Source organism: Pseudorca crassidens, chromosome 19 (genome assembly GCF_039906515.1).
Source record: "Pseudorca crassidens isolate mPseCra1 chromosome 19, mPseCra1.hap1, whole genome shotgun sequence".
In the NCBI taxonomy this organism is placed as follows: Eukaryota; Metazoa; Chordata; class Mammalia; order Artiodactyla; family Delphinidae; genus Pseudorca; species Pseudorca crassidens.
In genome coordinates, this window is record NC_090314.1 from 20,690,106 (window position 1) to 20,711,123 (window position 21,018).

Below are 21,018 nucleotides of genomic sequence, written 5' to 3' on the forward strand. Positions count from 1 at the left end.
CTCTCTTAAATACTCTAGTGGTGGGAAAACCCTAGTCCTGGGAAACCCAAGACACCTGAGTTGGTTTTTCTCAGCTTCCCACCAGGAAAGGGAGACACATTTAGCTTGTATTTTAATTTAAGCCTGGCAGTTAAAAGTTTTACATTTGGGATCAGAACTACTGTATCTGGTTTGAAGATTGGAATTTTTTAAATTATCCTGCTTAAAAGTACTGTCTTTATAGAACCACAGGATGTTAGAATTAGAAGGCACCTTAAAGATCTAGTCTAACCTCATTTTATAGAGATGCAGAGATGAACTGCTTGAAGCAGCTGTTTGAAGCAGATGTAGGATGGGGCAAATTAGAACCTGTAACCCACCCAAATTAGTAGCAAGTGCTTATTTTTTTAAATGTGATACTTTAGGCTAGCATGTCTTAAATAATATGACTGATTTTATTGCGGACTTTTTTTTTTTTTTTTTTTTTTTTTGGCGCTACACAGGCCTCTCACTGTTGCGGCCTCTCCCGTTGCGGAGCACAGGCTCTGGACGCGCAGGCTCAGCGGCCATGGCTCACGGGCCCAGCCGCTCCGCAGCATGTGGGATCTTCCTGGACCAGGGCACGAACCCATGTCCCCTGCATCGGCAGGCAGACTCTCAACCACTGCGCCACCAGGGAAGCCCTATTGTGGACTTTTAAACATATGTTTCTCACTTTTTGGTCTTGTTTACTTGAAATTCTTTTTAGAAGTGAAGGAGAGAGGGTTCCCATGGTGATATGACATTTTTCATCTTTAAACTGGAAATTTGTAATGCACATTTCTAAAATATTTAGTCATCACAAAGCCCCATTTCATTCTAGAAGTTTTCCTTAAAATTTTGTGCATTCACATTTTATCAAGAATTTCCTAAGTTCCTGAAAATGAACCAGTTTATTATACCTCACACGCCTTCAATTCTTTCACTAAACTATATACAACCAAATGATATCTAGTAATTTCCTTTCTTCTCTCCAACGTAAATAGTGCTGTACTTTTTTTTTTTTTTTTTTTGCGGTACGCGGACCTCTCACTGCTGTGGCCCCTCCCGTTGTGGAGCACAGGCTCCGGACGCGCAGACCCAGCGGCCATGGCCCACGGGTCCAGCCGCTCCGCGGCATGTGGGATCCTCCCGGACCGGGGCACGAACCCGTGTCCCCCGCATCGGCAGGCGGACTCTCAACCACTGCGCCACCAGGGAAGCCCAGTGCTGTACTTTTGAATTCAGGATTTGTAAAGGGTACCAGTTACAATTTTTAAAATTTACATGAGCCTAACAATACATTTGCCTTAATTTTATTGCTGACAGACTACATCAAAATGTGAAAGAAAAGAAAGTGAAGCATGTAACTTCAGAAACTCAAATTGTATTGAAATAAGTTTAATTGCTCTAGTTTGCTCCTAACTAGGACATTTTAATAATCTTCGACCCTCTGGGGCTGAGACAAGTACTCTCTTCTCTATATTCTCATAGAACTTTCTAGTACTTCCATGAGTGGGGATAATATACATGACTTGCCTCATAAGATTATTATGAAAATTAAATGGAACACTTTATGTGAAGTGTTTAAAACTGTTCCTAGCTCGATAAAAGTTAGCTGTTTTTATTAATAGTCCTTCAATTATGTATCACCTATCATTCATTGAGCAAATATATATTTATTGAAGACCTACTCTGCTATATATAGGAAGTACAGTTGTAAAATATGGTTAGCTTTAAGTCAGAGGCCTCCTGTAATTTTTTAAAGTTTTTCTTTTTAGAACTAATATATTTTTTTAAAAATTCGTTGTTTGTAACCAAAATTCCTAAAAGTGTAGTATTCATATTTGAATGATAGATATGGTCAACTCCAAAGTGAGGTCCAATTTTTTTCTTATTTAACTTCTAATTTTTTAAATTAATTTTTTGGCTGCGTTGGGTCTTTGTTGCTGCACGCGGGCTTTCTCTAGTTGTGGCGAGTGGGGGCTACTCTTTGTTGCGGTGCGCGGGCTTCTTTTGCTGCGGACTGCGGGCTCTAGGTGTGCAGGTTCAGTAGTTGCGGCTCGCAGGCTCTAGAGTGCAGGCTCAGTAGTTATGGCATACGGGCTTAGTTGCTCCCTGGCATGTGGAATCTTTCTGGACCAGGGATTGAACCCGTGTCCCCTGCATTGGCCAGTAGATTTCTTAACCACTGCGCCACCAGGGAAGTCTCCGTATTTAACTTTTTTTAAGTAGCTGACACAAAAGGATATATGGAACATGTTTATCATGTTTTTGCTTTTGTTTTAATTTGTACATCTACTTATATATAAAAATGTATTTAATTCTGTTTCTAACCTTTATAAAATTGGAATCATGGGGATTATGCTAAATCATACTAAGATTCATCCATGTTGTTTTGGGTAGCTGCAGTACATTCATTTCCAGTTTTGTCTGATGTACCAGAATTTATTCATTTTATTTTGATGGCTGTTTAGGAGTCCAGTTGTTTTGCCTTTACAGTGTTGCGGTGAACATTATAACGTGTGTCTCTTGGTGCATACATATGAAGAGGTTTCTCCAGCAATGGAATTGCTGGGTAATAGGATATGCAAATGATGAGCCCTATAAGAGAATGTCACATTGTTTACCAAAGTAGTGAATTGATTTATACTCCACCAGTGACATATGAGTTCCCACTGAGCCATATCCTTTCCAACATTTAAGGTTCTCATACTTCTACATTTTTTTTTGCCAATTAAGTTTGCATAAAATGATATCCTAGTATAGTCTTATCTTTCACTTTTTTTTTTTTTTTTTTTTGTGCAGTACGCGGGCCTCTCACTGTTGTGGCCTCTCCCGTTGCGGAGCATAGGCTCCAGATGCGCAGGCTCAGCGGCCATGGCTCACGGGCCCAGCCGCTCCGCGGCATGTTGGATCTTCCCGGACCGGGGCACGAACCCGTGTCCCCTGCATCGGCAGGCGGACTCTCAACCACTGCGCCACCAGGGAAGCCCCACTTTTTTAACTAACTTAATTCTCTCTGCTTTTATTTCTTTCATATCTCAAAAGTAAATAACTTTATTTTTTTGTTCTGATTACAAAATTGACTTATGGATATACATTTTTCAACAAATATTATGTGCCAAAGTATGCTTCAAGGTCCTAAGGGGAGATACAGCATTGAAACAGAAGGGACAAGCCCCTCCCTTCATGGAGCTCCCATTTCTAGTGTGGAAGATTAACAGTATTCAAAGAAAAAATAAGATAATTTTTAATTTAAGATACTGATAAAGTGCCATGAACACAATAAGACAGTAAAATACTAGTGATTTGTGGGGATGGGACTGCTCTAGATTGGATGATCAAGGAATGCCTTTCTGAGGAAATAAATCATATGTGAGCTGTATCTAAGTAATGAGAGAGGGACAGCCCTGCAGAGACAGACTTAGCCATGTGAAGATAGGTTAAGAGTATAGGTTAAGAGTATTTCAGGTGGCGGGAGCAACAAGTCCTAAGGCCGTGAGGTGGGGAACTCTGGTGAAATTTAAAGAATAAGAGAGCGGAATTTACCCTCGATGTAGCCATCTGGAGATAACATGTTAATATATTTTGTTGCATATTCCTCCACACATTTCTCTATGTATTTTTGGTATATCTTCCCATCTTCTGGTAAATTAAATGATAGACTCTCTTTTTTTAAATTGAAGTAAAGTTGATTTACAATATTGTGTTAATTTCAGGAGTACAGCGTAGTGATTCAGTTATTTTTTTCTGTGATTATATTCCATTATAGATTAGTACAACATACCTAATATAATTCCCTGTGCTGTACAGTAAATCCTTGTCGCTTTCTGTTTTTTACTTTTTTGTGTCTTTCAATAATATTCATATATATTTCTTGATTCATCAAGAATAAAATTTATTTGTTCACTGTGTTAAATGTGAGGAAATGATCATACTTAATATTTCTTCTCATTCTCCTACTTATTTAGCTTTAAAGGTTCAAATATTAACTGTTAGTCCTTTCATGTCACAAATTCCAAATCAAAAGCGTGTTCTCTTTTTTCATTAGTTGGTTGGCTGGATGATATCTTCAGATACATTTTTGAGAAGAAGTGTACATAGCTGGTGTATTTCTTGACTCTTTGCATATTTGAGAACATTTTTCTGTTGCCTTCAAATGTGATCAACAGTCTGGATAAAGAATTCCCATCAATATTCTGTAAGTTTTGTACCAACTGGCATGTGATGTAGCTAAGAAGGAGACCAAAGCCAGCTTTCCCCCCACACCCCTCCTTTATACATAAATTTACTTTTGTCTGTACTTTTATATGATTTATTTTCAATCCTTAAAGTTCACTACCTTAACTAGGAATTACGTTCCTGTTTGCCGTTTTTTTTTTTTCCCTTGGTATGAGATGAACCTGTGATGTAGTTACACACACAAAAGGAAGTTAGAACCGTTAGAGTTCCTGTCCAATCCTTGGAGCACTTCTTAGCCAGATTGAAGGAGTAGGTTCTGCTTCTAAGGCTCAAGAGTAGAGAGATGGAAAAATCTCTGCCATTAGAAGGGTCTCCTGGCTTCCTGGAGGGCTATGAGAAGTATTGAGAATTATTTTGAAGCCAACTAGGCTTATTGGGAAAGAGTACTGTGATTGGTTAGTGAAGTCTGCCTCAGGTGAGGGAGAATATAGTACTACCTAATATGCCAGGTAACTGACATCCCTGCTCTCCCTAAGAGCTATCTTAGATTGTCTTCATAAGAAAATTACGGACATTTTTGGAGACCAGTGAGGGCCCTTTAAACCCAATGATGCCAGCCAAAGGCGGCAGAAACCCCAAGGCTGCTAAGACTCCAGACTCCAGAGAGCTCTGGTGCTGCTCTCACTATTTTACTTAGCTCAGAAGCTATAGATAACCTTCTATGGCCAACAGCATGATGTTCAAACCCCTCCTTAGCCTATCAAGGCCTTCATGTTCCTTCATGCTCTCTTTGACAGATCCTGTGGTGCAGTTACCCCAAACTAATTTTTATTCCCTGTACATTTCTATAATCTGTTCTTAGCACTTGTCTACTTTGCCATGGTATACGAAATGCACTTAAAGAATTAGAATGTTCAAGTTGAAAGAAACATTAGATATCCTATCAGTGCCTCACAGTCCTGGGTATACATCAGAGTCACTTGGAGAATCCCTAGAGGTTTTTTTTTTGCGGTACGCGGGCCTCTCACTGTTGTGGCCTCTCCCGCTGCAGAGCACAGGCTTCGGATGCGCAGGCTCAGCGGCCATGGCTCATGGGCCCAGCCGCTCCGCGGCATGTGGGATCTTCCCGGTCCGGGGCACGAACCTGTGTCCCCTGCATCGGCAGGCGGACTCTCAACCACTGCGCCACTAGGGAAGCCCCCTAGAGTTTTTTTACTTTAAGAGGTCTGGGGAACAGATTTGGCATGTGTATTTTTATTTTTCAAATTTTATTTCTGTATACTATGCTTTAGTTTTGGTCATATGTATGTTTGTAATAGTGCAGTATTGAATAGTTTTTATTATTTGCTGTTTGTTACACTTTTCTATGTTGCTACAGTATCCATAATTATTGTCAGAAAGGCTGCATAATAATTTGAGTTATTTACCCGTTTCTTGATTGTTGGTAAGTTGTTTCCTAGATTTTACTTTTATAAATGACTCTACTGTGACTATCTTCTTGCATATAGCTTATGTTTGTTTTGTTTTTTTTTAATGAACAATACTGGACATTTTACATAAGAATAACCTGAAGCCTAGAGAGGTAAGTGGCTTACTTCGTGTGCACAGTTAAGGAGGAGTAAAGCTTGAACCTGATCTTCCGATTCCTGGTGCAACATGCCTTCCACCACCCATACGTTTTACACCTTGTCCTTCATATCCTTTCTCTGTACAACCAGATCCTATCCATCTGACAAAAATTTGTGTAAATATCACTTGCTTCACAAAGCCATTCCTTGTTTACCCACTTGGAAGAAATTTGTCTTCTTGAATGTCCTTAATTATCTACAGTTCTTTTTTCCTTTTTCACTTTTGACCTTATATGATAATTATGCTCTTTATGTCTTATCTCCCTTACCAGAGGCAATATGCATAATGGATAGGATTTGGGGCTCTGGAACAGATTGGAGTTCTAATTACAGCACCAGATCCTAGCTCTGGGAACTTGGGCAAGTTACTCAACCTCTAAGCCTGAGTTTTCTCACATTTAAAATGGAATTAAGTGAAATACTAATATAAAACACCTAGTACAATATCTGGCACACAGCACATAATTTATTTTAATTTTTGTGTTAATAATATGCTTTCATTAACAATGTAACTCATGGTAAGCTCCTTGAGAACCAGATCTAGTGCTTAATACAGGGTTTGGGTCCATAGTATGGATTCCATAAATATTTGATGAATAAACAGTAACATTAATATTTAAGGTATGTCACCTCCCTAAATACTTAAAAGAAGCCCTGGGTAAATGTTTAATATGACACTGCTATTACCCTTCCAGGCAATAATTCAAACTCACCTTACCAGTAGCCATTCTGACTAGCTAGTACCTTGTCCATAGTGCTTAACCACTCAGAACTCAGCACCTTCGATTATGTCTGTTTTAATTGGGCATTTCTGGTCTAGATACAACCTTTGTGAGGCCAACTCATGAAAATTTTATTTTCTGGCACTGGTGGGAAGAAACCTTTATTTAAAAGTTGAGCTTATTACATATGGATTTGTTTTTGTAATTTAGTGATCAATCTCTTAGTTTTACTTGACCAAGAAATTTGGATCTGAAGTAGATTTTTTTTTGCAGTTTTTAGAAAAAGTTAATAGTACTGTTGAGTCTGGGGTACATTGTTTTAAAGTTTTACTATTGACAGCTAGGAGAAAAGGGAATGAACTTGTCTTTAATAATACCTTGAATTTATATTCATATCTCTTTCTGTATGCAAATTGCTTCTTTCTTGAGTTAGGCAGGTTCCTATAGTTTGCTGTTTGTGAATTAATGTCCACTTATAATACTAAAAAGTAGAACTAGAGCACAGCATTAAAATATCTAAAGTTTAATTTCATGGATCTTCATCCATGTTGGTGATAGGTCTCATGCTCTGAATGTATGGACTTAACACGTATGGCTCCTTGTCTAACCTGGGTCTTTTATCTCCACTGCTGGAGCCACTCAGTCTCAACCACAAACCCAGCTAAACCTCAGGCTTGGGACTGACTTCCTCCCTGCCCTCATTTGTTGAACTCATTCTGACTTTAGTGTGTTTTAGTATCAGAGCATTGTCTTATTTCCACCTTCTCTGCCGTATTGCAGTTTTCAGAACTTGACCCTCTTTCTTGACCTACCTGACACCTAGTTCACTGGGGACTGCTTTGCTCTCACCACTGCTGTGAGCCCCAGCCCATGATGCTTCCCGATCTGCTGCCCATCTTCTTGTGTGTTTCTTAATGAGTTGCTAAACTGCCCCAGTTTCCATGTATAACAAAGGACAGAGCAGACCAGAGACACATAGATGAAGCAAACTAAATTGATATTTGTGCACCTCCTGCCCCACAAAGGACTGGCTCCACTGCGCTACTGCAGGGGAATAGCTTCTATTTCATCTCTGATGAGACATTTCTACCAAGTATTGTATCACTCTTTTCTAACAAGTTCATTAGATATGATTAAGTATTTGTTTCACTTCTTCCTTTATGGTTCCAGTGAATCCATAGACCATTTTAGGATGTGGGCAAACAACTGGTTGAAATGTGAAGCTTTTTCCAGTTCCCGTGATAAGCATTTGGCTCTTTCTCCTCTTTGCATCCATAACTCCACTTTTTATTTGCCTCTGTTACAGTAAAGAGAGTAAATGTTAAAATTGTTAAAGCTTTTTTTTGGCTTACAAAGTACATTATCATTTTTTAAAATGTATAAGTAAGTTATTACCTCTGATTGAGATATTAAAGTGAGTTCATGCTTCTACACAATTCCCCTGCCTCACACACTTAACAATAACAGGTAAAATGGTTAAGATAAAAGCAGATATATTTATGTGACTAAAAATAGAAGAGAAAGCCCTCATGGTGAGTGGGAACTCGGGCTCTGGGTCTAGAACCAGGGTGGCCAAGACCATGACCTCTGTTCGTAAAAATCTTTTTGAGAGCTCCATGACCGAGGCAAAAGAGCTAGGAATAGTGATCAAAGCCAGGGCCTGGGATGGGTGTCAGTTTGTGAAAGCAGGCTGGGAAAACTGTTGACTTTCGGCCTGGGACTGCTGCTTTATAAAAAACTGGGCCCAATGAGAGTAAATGAGAAAAACATGGCTTTTGGGTCTTTTAAAACCAAAGACAGACAAGTAGCCTTGTCTCGGTTGACTCGGTAGCTAGATCTGTGATTTAAGGGTATCAAAGTAGGCTCAAAACACTATTTAAGACCTAGTTCTTGGACTTCCCTGGTGGCGCAGTGGTTAAGAATCCACCTGCCAATTCAGGGGACATGAGTTCGAGCCCTGCTCTGGGTAGATCTCATATGCTGGGGAGCAACTAAGCCCGTGCGCCACAACTACTGAGCCTGCACTCTGGATCCCACAGGCCAGAACTACTGAAGCCTGCGTGCCTAGAGCCCGTGCTCCGCAACAAGAGAAGCCACGTCAGTGAGAAGCCCGCGCACCACAACGAAGAGTAGCCCCCGCTCGGCTCAACTAGAGAAATCCCGTGCACAGCAACGAAGACGCAACACAGCAAAAAAAAAAAAAAAAAAAAGACACCATATACAAAGGGCCACCAATTACGATGGCAGCTGACTTCTCATCAGCAACAATAGAGGCCAGGAAACAATGTCTCAAATACTGAGGGCGTATATATTGACCTAGAACTTTATCCACAGCTAAAATAACATTCAAGAATGACTGTAAGTTAGAAACATTTTTAGACATGAGTTTAGTACAGAACCTCACTTAAGAATTATTAAAAGAGGGCTTCCCTGGTGGTGCGATGGTTAAGAATCCACCTGCCAGTGCAGGGGACACAGGTTTGAGCCCTGCTCCAGGAAGATCCCACGTGCCACGGAGCAACTAAATCCGTGCGCCACAACTACCGAGCCTGTGTGCCACAACTACTGAAGCCTGTGCACCTAGAGCCCGTGCTCTGCAGCAAGAGAAGCCACCACAATGAGAAGCCTGCACACTGCAACGAAGAGTAGTCCCCGCTCGCTGCAACTAGAGAAAGCCCGCACGCAGCAACGAAGACTCAACACAGCCAAAAATAAATTTATTTTAAAAAATTATTAAAGGATACATTTCTGCAAGGAGAAAAGTGAATCCAGAGAAGATGTGGGAGTAAAGAAGCAAAGGCAGGGCTTCCCTGGTGGCGCAGTGGTTGAGAGTCCGCCTGCCGATGCAGGGAACACGGGTTCGTGCCCCGGTCCGGGAAGATCCCACATGCTGCGGAGCGACTGGGCCCGTGAGCCGTGGCCGCTGAACCTGTGCGTCTGGAGCCTGTGCTCCGTAACGGGAGAGGCCGCAACAGTGAGAGGCCCGCGTACTGCAAAAAAAAAAAAAAGAAGCAAAGGCAGTTTCTGCAATAGGAGAGGTGGTGGCTAAAAAAATAGAAAATGATTTGACAAGTCAGTACATTTAAATCAGTTATTGACTGCAAAGTAGACACTTTTTTTGTGATAAAAAAGCTGAAATAAACCAACAGTTCCTGAATGTGTTGGTCTTAGTATCCCTTTATACTCTTAAAAATTATTGTAGGCCCAAAGAGCTTTTGTTACATGGGTTATATCAACTGATATTTGCCATATTAGAAATTAAAACTAATATTTAAAAAATGCTATTTCATTTGCAAATAATAAACCTACTACATGTTAACATTTTTATGAAAAATATTTCCCAAGATAGAAATTTAATGAATGGCATTGTTTGTACATTTTTGCCAGTGTCTTTAATGTGTGGCTTAGAAGACAACTGGGTTCTTATATATGAATCAGGTATTCATTTTCATGTATATATTATTATAGATGAATCACATTATTCATAAATTCTTATTTCTGAATTGAAATACCTGTAGAAAATTCAGCCTCACACAGACATGTAGTTGGAGAAGGGAATATATTAATAGCCTTTTTTCTTGACAGCTTAAATTTTTTTCTTTTCCTTGAAGTGACAAGAGCACTTCATTTTCAAGGAAATGTCTGTCACATACCCACGTCTGCAGAACCATGGTTTGTCTGTCAGTCGTTCTTCAAATAAAAATGATGTTCTGTGAAAAAAAAGTGGCTTGTTAAACTCAATCACACGAGTGCTTCTCCAAGAGACAACCACTGTACTGTGTGCAGCAAAAGTGCTTTATGCATGTTTCCTATATCATCACCCAGATTTTAAAAAAGACATATTTGTGGGTCAAAATTGAATAAAATCAGTAATTTTTACTGCCTCACCAAGGGCACTCTTAAGCGTAATTGGCTTTTTTTTCTGTGAGTGCATGACAATGAAGAATACAATGACAGCTGGGACAGTTTGGTACCACTGCCCTGATTCATGTAAGGTGCCAGCTGTTTTACCCATGATTGCTTTCATATCATCAGTGCAAATGTCAACAGAGTGGGGGAAAAGCAACATCTTAGTAATATTATAAAATAGCTTTAACCTTGCAGATTCTTGAATGGGTCTCGGGAAACACATTCGAAGAACAGCTGCTCTAATGAGAGAGGACCTCTTCACTAAGAACCTCTTTATGTTCAGGAGGAAGGCAAACATAGCTGAAGAATATTTAGAATAAAGATAAAGTTAAGTGTGCCCTCTAAAAGTAAGAATAGGGACTTCCCTGGCAGTCCAGTGGTTAAGACTGTGCTCCTAATGCAGGGGACGCAGGTTCGATACTTGGTCAGGGCACTAGATTCAACATGCCACAACTAAGAGTTTGCATGCCACAGCCTAAAAAGGAAAAAAGAAAACAAAATAAGAGTAATTACTAAAAAAAATAATAATAATTACTGAAAGAAAAAGAAGGCATCTATAATTTCCAAACAAGCAGAGCTATAAAAGGGAATATAGAAATCTATCAATTCAATAGAAGGCAGGAGAAAAGAATCAGAAGGATAACAAATATATTGAAAACTATATAAAGTAGGGAAATAAATCCAGCTACATCAGTAGTCAAAAGTGTGAATCAACTCCTCTGTAAAAAATTAGTTTGCCATATTAGATTTTTAAAAATTCATTTATATGTTGCTTAAAAGAGACACAACTAAAACCTAATTTTTGAAAAGTGTTGAAAAGGAGAAAACAATTCAGGTAAATACTAAAAGGAAGCTTGTGCAGCATATTATTATTAGGCAAAATGACCTTTAAGGCAAAAACCATTAATTAGGATAAGAAGGGACAGTACCTAGTGGTAAAAGAAATCTAAGAAGATACTAAAGTAAAAAACTATGTACCTTCCAGTGTATTCGCCGACAACTGCAAGGAGAAATTGACAGACTCCCTGGTCGTGGTGGAAAATTATGGTGCAGCTCAATCAGAAATTAGTATAGCAGATTAAAGAAAAAAAATCAGCTTACAAAAAACAAAAGCATTCTTGTACATGCATTACAGTTAGTACATGTAATGGGAAGAAAACACTAGTAACAACCAACTCATTCTATGATGCTTTTTGCAAGATTACAACCTTAATATAAGGATGAGCAAGGGTGTTCAAGAAAGAACATTAGAAACCAATCTCAGGAGTAGAGAGAAAAGAAAAACAACATTCTCACAAATTTAGCAGTGTACTAAAATAATGCATAATGAGCAAAGAGGATGTATTTTAGAAATGCAAGAATTTAAAAATTGTTTTAAAATATAAGTCATATATATCACTCTTCTCAAAATTCTTCAGTGGCAAAATTAAAAGTTCTGCCTTGAGGGCTTTGCACCTGTGGTTCCTTCAGCCTACCATGGACTTTCTTTGATCTTCCCTCAAATGTCACTCCAGTGAGCCCTTCCCTGACTATCCTAGTTAAATTTCATTTTCTAGCTAGCACTCCTTACCCTCCTGCTCTGCTTTGTTTTTCTCCAGAGCACTTATGAGTTGTGCTGTATTTTATTTTATTGTTTATTATCTGTCTTCCCAAATAGAATTTAAGCTTCATGAGGGCAGGGGTTTTTGCTGGTCAGTTCCCTGCTTTTCCCAGAGTCTAAAACGGTGCCTGGCACATCACAGTCACTCAATAAATATTTGTTGAATGAATGAATGACTAGTTCAACATCAGAAAATCTACCAACAGGGTAAAAGAGAAAAATCATATGATAAGCTCATATGCAGAAGAATTTGATAAAATTATTCATTCATGATAAGAACTTAGCAAACAATAAATAGAAAAAAATGTCTTTAATTTGCTAATAATAAAAAATTTAGAGTTAATGGCATACTTGATGGTGAAACTTTAGGAATAGTTACATCAAAGACAGAGCCAAAAAAAAAAAAGACAGAACCGAGACAAGAAGTTGCTGCTCTCACCTATTCAATTTTGTGCAAGGACAAGAAAAAGTACTAAGGGATATAAAATTGAAAAGTAAAAAAAAAGCTGTCCTAATTGTAAAGGAAGTCTACACTAAATGTTCAAGAGAATCTACAAACTATTAGAAAGTTCAGAGAGGTAACTGTTATATAAAGATTAGCATTCTTACAAGTAACAATTAGTATATATAATAGAAAAATGATCCAATTTATAATAGTGACTTAAAACATAAGCTTCTCAAATTAATGTAATGAAAGATGCAATGGAAAATTTTGCAAGATAGTATTAGGGAGCAAAAAAGTCCTGACGTCATGGAGATAGATTCATAGATGGAAAGATGTAATATCAGAAAAATATCAGTTCTCTCCAAATCTATAAATTAAACAGTATGCCTAATGATTTTCCCTGGAACTTGACAATAATCTAAGATTCATATGGGGGACTTCTCTGGTGGTCCTGTGGCTAAGACTCCACACTCACAATGCAGGGGCCCTGGGTTCGGTCCCTGGTCAGGGAACTAGATTCAACATGCCACAACTAAGAGTTTGCATGCCACAACTAAAGATTCCACATGCTGCAACTAAGACCTGATGCAGATAAATAAATAAAATATTTTTTAAATTAAAAAAAAATTGTGTGAAAAAGTAAAAAACCTGGAACATTAAGACAACTTTATTTTTTTTAATTTATTTATTTTCGGCTGAGTTGGGTCTTTGTTGCTGCTCTCGGGCCTTCTCTAGTTGTGGTGAGTGGGGGCTACTCTTCTTTGCAGTGCGCAGGCTTTGTTGCGGAGCATGGGCTCTAGGCACGCAGGCTCAGTAGTTGTGGCTCACGGGTTCTAGAGCGCAGGCTGAGTAGTTGTGGCACACGGGCTTAGTTGCTCCGTGGCATGTGGGCTCTTCCCAGACCAGTGCTCGAACCTGTGTCCCCTGCATTAGCAGGTGGATCTTAACCACTGTGCCACCAGGGAAGTCCCTATTTCTAATTTTTTGATGGACCACCATACTGTTTCTACAGCAGCTGTACCAGCTTACATTCCCAACAACAGTTCATATTTGTTGTTTCTGGGGTTTTTTTGATAGTGGCCATCCTAATGGGTATGAAGTGTTATAGGAGGTTTTTTTTTTTTTGCAGTACGCGGGCCTCTCACTGTTGTGTCCTCTCCCGTTGCGGAGCCCAGGCTCCGGACGCGCAGGCTCAGCGGCCATGGCTCAGGGGCCCAGCCGCTCCGCAGCATGTGGGATCTTCCCGGACCAGGGCACGAACCCGTGTCCCCTGCATCGGCAGGTGGACTCTCAACCACTGTGCCACCAGGGAAGGCCTCATAGTAGTTTTGATTTGCACTTCCCCAATGATTAGTGATGTTTAGTGTCTTATCATGTGCTTCTTGACTACTTGTAGATCTTCTTTGGAGAAATGTCTATTCAAGTCCTTCGTCCATTTTTGAATCAGGTTGGTTTTTTGTTGTCGTTGTTGCTGTTGAGTTTTAGGAATTCTGTATATAGCCTGAATATTAATCCCTTCTCAGATATATCATTTGCAAATATTTTTTCCCATTCTGTGGGTTGCCTTTTTACTCTTTTGATAGTATCTTTTGATGCACAAAAGTAAAAGAATTTTTATGAAGTCCAGTTTGTCTGTTTTTTCATATCCAAGAAATCATTGACAAATCCAATGTCATTTCCAAAGTACTTTTGCATATACTATTTCACTTGTGCCTCAAAGATACATAAAGGATGTTTATTTCAGTTCAGTGATCATTTATAGAGTAGGTTTTGTGCTAGGTTTTGTACTAGATCTTGGGGAACCAAAGGTAAGACAAGAACTCTGACCACAGGTAACATCAACAGACAACATTGGAATATACAGTCAGAAATGTTTATATGAAAACAGTGATTAGGGGAGAGACAGATTGTTGGGAGGTGTTAATGATAGATAGTGATGGCACTCATACTCTGTTATATATTTTTTCTTTTTTTTTCCAACTTTATTGAGAGAAAAATAATCGATATGTAACATTGTGTAAGGTAAGGTGTACAATGTGTTGATTTGATATATTACATTTTTTGTTTCAAGGAAGAATTGGTGTTTTTTTTACACCATTTTGGAATTATATTTCATAATTTATATAACTGATTTGATATACTTTTGAAAATTGTATTTTCCACAGTTATAATTTTTTTCCTCCAAAAAATCTGAGTGATATATTAGAACATTGAACCTAGGCCACCCTCCTTGATATTGTGTTTGTGGAAAGAGTGATTAATCTATGTGCATAATTTGGCCCCTTGCATCCAAAATGCAATTTTGTTTATTAGAAATATTTTAGATAATTAATGCTTTGTAGCTTTGTGTTGTTATTTTTATTTTATTTTTAAAAATTTATTTATTTTTGGCTGCATAGGGTCTTCGTTGCTGCGCGTGGGCTTTCTCTAGTTGCATCAAGCAGGGGCTACTCTTTGTTGTGGTGAGCGGGGGCTACTCGTTGTTGTGGTGTGCGGGCTTCTCATTGCAGTGGCTTCTCTTGTTGTGGAGCACGGGCTCTAGGTGCGCGGGCTTCAGTAGCTGTGGCTCGCTGGCTCTAGAGTGCAGGCTCAGTAGTTGTGGCACATGGGCTTAGTTGCTCTGCGGCATGTGGGATCTTCCTGGACCAGGGCTTGAACCCATGTCCCCTGCCTTGGCAGGCGGATTCCCAACCACTGCACCACCAGGGAAGCCCTTGTGTTGTTATTTTTAGATCTGAAAAAGATGGAGAGAAATAAAACATGGCAAATCTATTGCTTGAAGTAGATGAAAAGAGTCAAACTTCAGCAAAAACAGAAGCCCCTGAAATGAAGAACAGAAAATCTGTGATTATTATCATTATTAGCTCCGCAGGGATGTTGAAGTGATCAGCATATCAATAACATAATTAAGTAGAAAGGTATTTTTAAATTTTGAGAAAGAGAGAAACCATTCCTCTAGGGTATGTCTCTTTTTTTAAAAAAATAAATTTATTTATTTATTTTTGGTTGTGTTGGGTCTTCGTTTCCGTGCGAGGGCTTTCTCTAGTTGCGGCGAGCAGGGGCCACTCTTCATCGCGGTGCGCGGGCCTTTCACTGTCGCGGCCTCTCTTGTTGAGGAGCACAGACTCAGTAGTTGTGGCTCACGGGCCTAGTTGCTCCACGGCATGTGGGATCTTCCCAGACCAGGGATCGAACCTGTGTCCCCTGCATTGGCAGGCAGATTCTCAACCACTGCACCACCAGGGAAGCCCCTAGGGTATGTCTCTTATATACTCAGAAAAATTTGCGCTTTTTTTAGTTAGGCATCAGTGATGAATAAATAGTCCATTCATATTAAATACACTTGTGCTCCTTCAGGAGCATATATACATATTAATTACACCGATACAGATCTGATACCAAGGAAAAATATACAAATCTATTGCAGATTCTTTTCTTTTAAATTATTTTAACTATCTATTTTTTTAATTTATGGCTGTGTTGGATCTTAGTTGCAGCACGCGGGCCTCTCTCTAGTTGTGGTATGTGAGCTCCAGAGCGTGTGGGCTCTGTAGTTGTGGAGCGCAGGCCTAGTTGACCAGCAGCATGTGGGATCCTAGTTCCCGGACCAGGGATCAAACCCATGTCCCCTGCATTTGAAGGCGGATTCCCAACCACTGGATCACCAGGGAAGTCCCTGCAGATTCTTTTATGTGTTGTGTAGAGTTCCTTACTTCATATGGAAGTGACCCTGTGAGCGCCATAACAAAAGCTTTGTTAGGAGTTGGTTTTCTTTTGGAATGGGATCCCTTTATTCTGATAATTTATTCTGACGTAAGACCTCTACCCAAGGAAATAATGGAATTATTTTGAGCAGTGCTACCATCCAATCAGAGAATGCTAGCCTTCAGGGAGATCCTCTGGCTCTGCTAGTCTCCTTACCAAAGCCAAGTCAAGATTTTCCACCAGGACTGGCCTTTGGATGATAGATTTGCAATATCTGGTAGAGGGCATGTGTTAACATTGCCTAGTATCTCTGGTTGCTTTTGTGGAATTCAGATGCAGATTTGATTAGTGACTAACCATCATCCCACATATGGGGACATCGTGAGATAATTGATAATTTTGGGAAAATCTCATGTTGGTTCTGTAATTTGACCACCTCTTTTGTGCAGGATTTGGGGATGAAGGTGGCATTCTGTAACTGAAAGAACAGAAGTTTTGTCATCAGAGTGATTTGGGCTCAAATCAACAGTGTTTGGGTTCAAATCCTGACTCTGACTAGCATTGTAACTCTGGGCAAGTGACTTAACTTCTCTGAATCTCAATTTCGTTTGTAAAAAAAAGCACTAGTGTTACTTTATAGGGTAATGGAAATTAAATAAAATCTTACCACAGTGCTTAGCATATAGTAAGTACAGTTATTCTACTATCAGTGATACAAACAGCTGGAGCAATATTTGGCGCATTTTATTTGTACCTCAAAGGTATGTAAACTCAGTAAAGAGTTAGAGTTCCCTTCTAACATTAGTTTTCCATTGTTGTTAATACAAAGAAATTTTCATGAAAATATTACTGTACCAGTTATTGAAATTGTGTGTTGTTAAAATTTGATCATCAAAGGAAATGCATTCTGTTTTTTAGCTTTGTTGTTAGATCTCTTTATCCAGTTCATATTACACTTAAATAAACACATCCTTAGGCCTACTGCTTTTAGCTTTTAGACTAGGAATTGCTATTGAGGAGGAATAGAGACCAGGCCATATTTATAAGGGCTCTGAAAGAAATCTTGTGAAGTACAAACCAAGATAAGACACTATTAGGTAGATGCAAATGAATCAGAATGCATGGGATGAGTAGAATTCAGAGTGCTGTTAAAAAGCCTTATGCCTCAGAGCTAATAGGCTATTTTTAAACGATGATAACCCTAAGAGTCTTGAAAGAAAATTTATAAAGGAAAGTTTGGTTTGGGGTGGGGCTCAGGGAGCATTTGCAGATGGAATGGAGAGAACTCTGAAGATGAGCAGGGATTCAGAGTCCTGAGGAATTTTCAGAGTGATAAGATTATGAGAGACAGTCCCTGTGAATCTGCATGGTGAATTTACTTGATGCCTATATTTTCAGGACCTGTTGACATTTTATCCATCCTTAAAGGCCTCTCTTAATTGCTATTTTCTCCCAAAGTCTTCTCCAGTTTTTCTGCTAGCTAACAAGAATCTTTTCTCTTTATACTAAATAAAAGGAACCATGAGTTTGGGGGAACATTTTTATATTTCTCTTATGAGAAATTATGTTACAGTTGTGTCATATTATTACATGAATGTGTCTGCTTCTTAACTCATGGTATAGAAGGAAGAACATGAGTTCTTAGGTTGGAAATACCTGGATTTGAATACTACCTCTGATCTTTTATAGCAATGTGCTTTTTTGTTGTTGTTATATAATGTCTATTTCCAAAGGATTGGGAGGATTAAATGGAATAATATGTAGAGAGTACTTTTTACCTTCTGCTGATCTAATGGCATAGAATTTCTGTTCCTTGCTCTCTGATAAGGATCCTAAGGAGGTGGTTTGAAAAGGGAAATTTATAGATACTAGATGGAATCGAAAACCCAGGTGTATGAGGAGTCATATGTAAGATGTCTGTCTTTTAATCTCACTGATTAAATTGATGAACAAAGAGAAACTGTGAGATATCAGGAAAAGCTGTTACTAGTCACTCAGATTATACATATTGAATACATTTACTTTATACATTACATAACGGAAATGCTACCACCTTGTACCAGAAACAATTTCTACTAGGAAAATTAATTCTGACAGGACAAAATTCTTGTTTAAAATTTGGACAGATATCTGTATTATTGAATTAGCCAAATGAGAAGAGAAACATTCTAAAAATGTAGCTTGTGATTTACCGACTTAATGCAGATGGCTTATTTGTCTAGTAACCATACAGCTCTGTCCAGATTTTGCACATAATATGTCAGAATCATCTACATAAGATGCAGCATGGAGTAATGCAAAGGGAACCTGGGCTAGAAGTCAGAAGAACTGGAGGCAAGTCCTAATGTTATCTGAGACCAGGCTTCTGTTATATAGGTCTTGTTACTGTGGCAAAACAATGGTAAACTATAGGCTGGTCAGAGAAGCATTGTGCAGGATGAAACCTTGCAGCTCTGTGCATCAGTGTGTGTGGTGGTAGAGGCGGGGCGGGGGAGGGGCGACGGCGGTTTGAGTTACTAAAGATGGCTAAAACCGACTGAAGCAGCGACCTCTAATCGATAAAAGACAACAGACTCCCTGTGATGCCTAAGAATAAACATGAGTTTGAAAGACCCTCTCTGAGATACACGAAACCCTGACTAGACTTCACAGGTCTGATGGTATGCTGGTGGTTCTGTGTTGCCATATCTTGAAGAAATGTTCATCAGATCCTGAGAAGCAAAGTCAGGGAAGAGGTCCTCGAATTTACTAGCTTGCACCAGACCATCAGGTAAAGGTAGGACATTTATTTGGCTTAGAATATTCTTCAGAGAGGGACAGTGAAATACTCGTGAGATGATCCAGGTAATAAAAAGGTCATGAAAAATTGTCTCTGAAAAAAAGAATCGAGGAGAAGTGGAGACTTCCAGAGAAAAGCTACCAAATGCCTATGTATCAAAATGCCTGCCAAGAACACAGCCATTGAATGGTGACATCTGAGTGGCTTTGTTTGTTGGAGTTGTCTCAGGTGAGGTAAGTTTATGTCTTCTCACTCTCCTTGATCTTCGTATAATTCCCTGGTGCTTTACAGTGACTCCACAACTTTCTTATTGTGGGTTCTGGGCAAGTTCCTTAACTTCTCTAAACTAGCCTCAGTTTCCTCATCTGTAAAACACAGATCTGTAGTGCCTGCTACTAAAGGCGGCTTTAAGGATGAAGTGAAGTAATATATGTGAAAGTTTCACTATCAGATACTTGATAAGCTCCCTTCTGCCAAGGAGCTCCTAAGATCGATAGGCAGAGCATGATGTCACTTCACTGCTAGCCTCTAGCTACAGTAACACTAGCACTTTGAGTCCTGTTCTGACTTGTGATCCTTATTTTTAATCATTTTACTTCTGCCCAGTGGAGGAAAAACAAATGGAGCAAGTTGTAGATGCCACAAAGCCCTTTATAAATGGTTGTAAGGCTAGTAATGCTCCAGTGCTTGCACAGGATGGGTTTCCAAACAATCCTCGCTAGTACAGAGTGTAATTTCAGAGGCCCAAGGAAAAGTCTGAGTACTCCTCTCAGAGGCAGAAGTGTAAGCAATCAGTTCCTTCTTTAAAAAAACCCACAAAAAACAACAAAAAAAGGCATTATTGAGATATAATTCACATATCATAAAACTGATCTCAGTAGAAAAACTGGATCTTGGGTAAATAATCCCTGTGTACTTGAGTAGCACCTCGAAATCGAATTAAAAAAAGAGAAGAATTTCACTTGAGGAAACAAAGCTAATAGAATTGGAACAGACCTTTAGAATAATATCATCAGAGAGATGCAAGTATATTGCATCCACAGAGCATGAACAGGCATTACAAAAATGAAGTAAATTGGAGATCTTAACAATGAAAAACATACTTTTTGAAATAAAACAATAGGTGGGTTGAATGGCAGAGTGGATACACAGAAGAGTGAATACTGTTCTGGAAAACTGGATGGAGAAATTCTCTCAGAACGCAGTAGGAAAAGAAAGTAGGTGGAGAATGAAAGCCATTGGGGGGGGTAGATCGAGTGTTCACATCTATCTAATAGGAGTGACAGGAGAAAGTGGAGAAAATGGAGGGCAGATATGGCAACGTTTTTTGTTAATCTTCTAACTGCTGTTCTCCAACCCTTCTCCCCTGCTGGCCAGGCTGTCTCCCACCATAGTTGCTGAACATGCCCACCAATTGTTTTTCCAGTCACCCTTGCAACTGGGGCATTGATGTGTGATCCAGTCCTGACCAGTGGGACCAGACAGGAGTTCTGCTAGGCGACTTCTATGAGTATTTCTCCACAATACCAAGAGACGCACAAGGAACGACTGCTTCCTGTGTTTGGATGCAGTTGTGTGAGGATACACTATCTGGAGCTGTAGTGGTCATCTTGCAACCACATGGGGACAAAAGCAATGCTGAGAATGGCTGAACAGAAAGGTGGACCTTGAGTCCTTGTATACTTTAGATGTTAATCCCCTATATGTTTTAGACTTTGCAAATGCCTTCTTCTATTCTGTCACCTATTAACTTTGTTTATGTGGTATCTTTCATGGATAGAAATAATTCTGATATAATCAAATTCTTGATTGTTCTTCTGTATTGGTTTGTGCTTTTGACATTTAAAGTTCTTCCCTGTCTCTAGGTCACAAAGTTCATCCTACATTTTATTCAGTTGGATTTATGGTTTTACTTTCACATTTATTTCCTTAACTCATCTGGAGTTCACCCTTATAGATGATGTTAGGTAGCAATGCAGTTTTATTCTTCTCCATGTAGTGGGCAAGTTTTTCCAACTCCACCTAATAAATGATCTCATCTTTCCCCA

The 21,018-nt window shown here is 39.2% G+C and overlaps 1 protein-coding gene across 17 annotated transcripts in view; it reads left to right on the plus strand.

The window, feature by feature from the left end:
• Positions 1 to 21,018, plus strand: part of ZNF207 (zinc finger protein 207) — a 57,697-nt gene extending 36,679 nt beyond the window's left edge. For 12 of the 17 annotated variants that reach the window (XR_010937538.1, XR_010937548.1, XR_010937539.1 and 9 more), the window contains one exon: positions 1,226 to 21,018. The gene's annotated coding sequence lies outside the window, so the exon portion shown is untranslated. The remainder of the gene's footprint in view (positions 1 to 1,225) is intronic. The other 5 variants (XR_010937545.1, XR_010937543.1, XR_010937540.1 and 2 more) reach the window with 5 other exon arrangements.